The sequence below is a fragment of the Ceratotherium simum genome, chromosome X (assembly GCF_057802395.1).
Source record: "Ceratotherium simum simum isolate JZ-2026a chromosome X, ASM5780239v1, whole genome shotgun sequence".
Classification (NCBI taxonomy): Eukaryota; Metazoa; Chordata; class Mammalia; order Perissodactyla; family Rhinocerotidae; genus Ceratotherium; species Ceratotherium simum.
In genome coordinates this window covers 39,597,792-39,603,912 of record NC_141940.1, presented here as the reverse complement: position 1 = coordinate 39,603,912, position 6,121 = coordinate 39,597,792, and positions in this window count along the sequence as shown.

Sequence of the window (6,121 nt, the reverse complement as noted above, 5' to 3'; positions counted from 1 at the left end):
TAAAGGATTCGAGTCATACAAAATATGTTCCCTGACCACAATGGAGTTAAGTTAAAAAACAGTAAAAGAAAGATATGTGGGAAATCCTCCAAATATTTGGAAACTAACACACTTCTAAATAATCCATGGCTGAAGAGTAAGTCTCAAGGGAAATTAGAAAGTATTTTAAACTGAGTGAAAATGAAAACATGAGACATACAAAGTTGTGGGATATAGCTAACACAGTACTTGGAGGGAAATTTATAGCACTAAACAGCTATATTGAAAAGAAAAGTCTTAAATCATTGACCTCAGTTTCCACAATAAGAAACTAGAAAAAGATCAAGTTTAATTCACAGCAAACAGAAGAAAGGAAATAATAAAGATAAGAGCAGAATACTTATATGCTGTATGATTCCATTTTTATAAAGTTCTAGAAAATTGAAAACATTCTATAGTGACAGTAGATTAGTGGTTACCTAGCAACAGAGTTGAGAGGAAGGGATGCATTATAAAGGGGCACAAGAAAATATTTGGTGGTGATGGGCATGCTCATTATCTTATTTGTTGTGATGATTTCAGTCAAAGCTCATCAAATTGTACTCTAAATATGTCTAGGTCTAGCTTATTGTATATCAATTATACCTCACTATAGCTGTAAACACACACACACACGCAAAAACATGTCCGAGAGAGTCACTGAAGAACACCAGTTGTCTAACCCCCTATTTTACAGGTAAGGAACCTGGGGTCCAAAGAGGTCAAGGTCATGCAGCCAATTCATGATAAGACTGGGATTAGAATTTGTGTCCTTATTCCTGGTCTTGTTCTTCTTAGTATATCAAAGGCAGAGCTCAGATCAAAGGAATAAATTGCAACTGGTGGGTTTTCAGTCTTTTGTGGCATACCAGTGGGAAAGAGGCATGTGCATGATGAAAAAGTGTGACTTTCCCAGGATTCTTTCAGTGATGTGCTGGAACTGGCTCACATTGACTTGTGAAAGTTGATGGTTAAATTTTCAGGATTTTGCAAGTCAGTTGTTAAACAAATCCATTATTAAAAATTATATAAACTTGCAATTAAACTTTATTAAAATGAAGGGAATAAATACTCTAAACTCATCACTTCCTAATTATTTTACTACATTTTACTATCATCTGTGCTCTTGAGGTTATTCACATCTATTGTGTCTGTGTGGTGGAAATGTTAAATAATGGTGTTCTACTCTGTATCTCTTCCCTATTCCACGTTCAATGACATCACACTGGTAGCTTGAAATTGGCTATGGTGGGAGTGTTTACACCACAGAGATCAGCAAATGGTACAAATTAGGGATCTTCCTCCCCTTCCCCCAGAGAGCTGGTTGTTAAACATTTACCAGAACATTTCTGCCTCAAAGCATCACTTGCCCTGGCGTTCGTTTAAGGCTGGCCTGAAAGGCAACCCATCAGTGCCTGAAGTCATGCTAGGTAATCAGTGGGCAGTCAATAAATGTTTAGGGTTAACCAATTATCCTGGTTTGTCCAGACCCTCTTGATTCCAGAACATCCCAGGAAACTCCTCAGTTCCGGGCAAGCCAGGAGGGTTGAGCACCCTAGTGTTTGCACTTTTTTTTTTTTAAAGGAATCAGGTGTGTAAATAAATTGAAAGCTATCTTCTTTCTTGGAAAAAACCCCAAATATATGTCCTCTGTGAGATAACTAGTGGCACATTTGTGCATAAAGCCCCACACAGTACACAATCGCAGTAGTAGCTAGGAGGAAAGACAGGACCTTGCACATGGTAGGTGCTCAAGAAATGTCCATTGGTGGTAGATGACTGGAGAGAGGCAGGCCTGCAATGGGAATGGAGGCCCAAAGATGGTGGAAAGCTACAGAGTCTGGTCTGCTAGCTGGTGGCAACTGCAGGTGGCCAGAGACTCTGGATCTGAGGCAGGCAGGGGTTGGGGAAGCCTCGAAAGAGAAAGGATCAATAAAGATGCTGTCAGTGAGAGTGATAATGATTGTGAATGCTAAAGAGGGTGGCTGCAATTTAAAGGTGTTACTGTGATTGTTAGCACTTTGAGGACATCAAAGGAGGTTACTGGGATGGACCTGCCCATTCTACTTTGTTTTCTTTTTTTTTGTCTGTTCAAGACTCGCCCCACCAAGGGCTGAGTAGGTAGTAGTATATGCGGCATGGGAAAGTTTTTTCTGTCCAAATACCTGCCCCTTCCTTCCTCTCCACCACCCAGACCTGCAATTTTCACCACAAGTCAGTCTTTCTCATGAGTTAAGGTGCTGAAAAGCACTGATCAGTGAGGAAATACAAAGCTATTAGCAGCCTGTTAACATCTGACTTCAGATGAGTAAATTGGTTCCTAATTGGTCCCCAAGAGGCTAGAACATACAGAGCAAGTCAGCTTTGGTGGTGAGAAGAGGAGAGGAGAAGGCTCTGGAGCATTGGCCTGGTCTGGGCACATCAGTAAGAACCTAAATTGGAGAGAGAGGTAATGACCCGGGCATGGAAGGGGGATACCACAAACCAATGTCACCCACTTCCCAGTTTTATTTATGGTTGATTCATTTTCTGTTGCTCACTTGTCTCTTTCTTGCTTTTCCAACTCCAGGAAATCTGCCTTGAAAAAATTCCATTCCCTAGTGTGAAAGTATCACACTCCCTAGCACTAAGCCACTCCTTAATCTCCATCAGAATGGCGGGGGTGGGGATTGGGAGGGAGGTATGCCTCCTTTTCTGGAAGAAACAGATAACAATAATAATAATAACAACAACAATGATAATAGTAAGAATTATTACTATTCAAGTACTTAGTTGTGACAGGCATTGTGCTTTACTATATTTTTTAATTTAATTCTATGAAGTAGATATTTATTTTCTTCATGTTATATATGAGATGCTGAGTTGTCAAGTAATTTGCCAAAAGTCACAGGTGGTAAGTGGCAGAGCCAAAATTCAAAGCTGTCTGATCCCAAAACCTGTGCTCTTAACAACCATACCTCTTCATGTAGACTCTGGCTAGGGCTGGAGGAAGAAGACGGTAGACATAAAAGAAGAATTATTTCATTCAACAAATGTGTATGCACTTCCTACTATGTGCTGGGCCTATGGGGTATAAAAAGATGAATACGCACAGTCCTTGCCCTTAATGAGAATACAGTTCAACAGAGGGGATATGTCTAGTGTTCTAATAGCTCTAATAGAAGGCAGAGTTGGATCAGGACCATAGCATAATCATGATAACAGCTACCAGTTATTAAGAGCATACTATGCGTCAGGCACTATGCTAATACATTCTACATATATTTAATCCTCATGACAACTCTGGGACCATTAGTGCATTTTACAGATGAGGAAACAAGGCTAGTAGAGGCTTCATTAACTTCTGTGGCTCAGAATAGTGTGTTACTGGGCTCTTCAGAGGCAGAAGGAGAGAACTGGACTGATCAGTCACTTATACCTCCTTTTTGAGTGAACTAAAGGTATCTGCACCAGCCTCAGAGCCTACAAACCAGAGCCACTGGCTCTTTCAAGATCACATGTACCTCTGCCAGCAGCTGATCTGAAGCAGCCTGACACTATACTTTCATTGCATTTGAAACTTTGAAAACAGTGAAGGCCACCAGAGTGTCATCATTGGCCACTACCACAAATGAGCTGCCACCACCTTTTTTTGGTTTAAAAACCATTTATTAATTATGACTGTACTAAGTGCCAGTGAAATGTACACTTTAAAATGGTTAAAATGGTACATTTTATGTCATGTGTACTTTACCACAATAAAAAACATTTATTACACAAAATGTTAACTTTTATACAAAGTTTAATATATATCGCGTGGTTACAGAAAGTCACTTTCCTGCAAAAAAAGTTCAAAAGCTAAATATTCTATGATCGTGTTTATAATCAGGGCAACAGAGCCTTTTTCCAAGAGACCAGCTCTGCTACCACCTCAGCAGTTTTGAAGAGCAACCTTGCTGTGGTCATCTCTCACGTTTTCATACTATTTTGTGCCTCTTCTTCCCAGTCCCTTTTCCCATGACTCCCTTCTCTCACAAATATTTCCACTGTGTCCCCTAGATCCTTTGTTATGTGATAAACAAGCTCATTTACATACTCCCCCTTGTCACCGAATGCTACTTGCTTCTCCTTGCCCTAGCTGACTTTGGCACTTCGCCAAGGACACTCATTACAGGGACTGCAGGAGAGACTTGCATCTTCCTGCTTTTCTGAGGCAGCATCCAGGCCATCATTTCTCTGCTGTGCTGGAAACACAACGTTAAGCCATATGCCAGCCGAATCAATCACTTGCCACACCTCATCTCTGTTGCCTAGACAGTGGTCATGCCTCCAAAGTAATACAGGTCTTTTAGTCTCTAACACACAGCCTTTCTTGCCAACATTAATGTCATTGTCCTGGGGCCTTCACTGTTCACCTGGTTTAGTCATTCAAAACTTGGGCGTTGCAGCTCTTGACTTCTTAAAATATAATGACCTTGAACTGCCTCCATTTTAGTCATCCTCTTTCATTGATACCCTCTGGACCTCTGCAGCACAATACAGTAGCCACTAGCCACTGGTGGCTATTTAAATTTAAATTAACTAAAAGTAAATAAAAATTTAAAATCAGCTCCTCAGTTGCACTAGCCATATTTCAAGTGCTCAATAGCCACCTGTGGCTGGTGACTACCATATTAGATAAAGCAGATAGAGAAAATTTCCATCATTGAAGAGAGTTCTGTTAGATAGCATAGCTCATGACATTGTCCTCACCTAGAACTGCTCCACCTTAAAAATATTAAAAATATGTTGTATATCAGAGGAGAAGTCAAGATGGTGGCGTAATCAGACTCTGAACTCACCTCCTCCCGTGGACACAGCCAATTTACAACTACTCATGGAAAAATTACCCCTGAGAGAGAACTGAAAACTGGATAAGAGGAATCCCTGCAACAAAGCACAATCCTAATCGAGGTGGAAGAGGAAGAAACTCCCTTCTGGAGAGAAAAAACGCGGCCTTCACAAGCCACAGCGCCTCACGGCTGCCGGGAGCAGCCCACAGGTCCGCAGACCTCCCTGGAGGAGCGGGGCCCTGAGCCGGGGAGTGCCCCCGCTGTGGGCATTTTGTGGACCCAGCACAATTGAGAGGAGTGGCATAATATCTTACTTTGCCTGCTACTAAAACATTGGGGAGTACCCCCAGAAAAGCTGGTTCACAAAGAAATTAAAACTGGCTCTTAAAGGGCCCACAGGCAAACTCACCTGTTTCAGAAAGCAATCTAAAATTACCAGACAGAAAGGTGCACAGTGCTTTGGTGAAAAGAGACTCACCTGATAGGCCCTGAGTGCATCTCGGTGAGAGGTGAGACCTCTCCAGTGACTGGGACATGGGTGGCGGCCATTGTTGTGGCCCGGTGTGGGCGTGATGACACAGACGCCATTGGAGTTCTCCCTGGGGCCTGCTAGCCCAGGTCTGCCCCACCCACTAGAGCACTGATTTAATCCAGCTCAGCCAGGGGCTGGCAGCCCACCCTAGTGACTGACCCCACCCAACAACAAGCCCTCGGGCAACTTGTGGGCCTGCATAGATTGGTGACTGGATTCTCTTCAGCCTGGCAACTGAGCCCACTTCAGTGGGGCAGGGCGTGCACAAGGAGTGGGTGGAGAGTGTGGGGCAGTGGTGGAGTGTGTGGGACTCCCACCATGGAGAGACTGGGTCCACTTCGGGAGGTCAGGGTGCACACACGGGGCAGGACTGTGTTGACTGTGTGTGTGGACCTGTGGGCGGCAGGGCTTGTCAGCTGCAGAAGGCTTGTGCTTCTCAAAGACCCACATAGGGGGTTTGCCCCACCTTCCAAAGCCTGAAACAATTGGATGCTCCCGTGCCTGAGGCCAGCCCCACCCAGCTGCAATCCTCAGAGAGCTGACAAGACACCTAAAGGCTGGAGGCTTATAGCCATTGTAAGCCCCTGAGCCTAACAACCTGCCATGCTGGGGGCCTACTAACTTAAAAGAAATACTGCAACACAAATGTGCTATTAGAACTTGCAGCCAACTGTGCTGGGGCTCCCCACACCTGATAAAGAGACTGAAGAGCTCACAACAACTACAAGCAGCTGAGCATTACAACAGCTGGGCAGGAGCA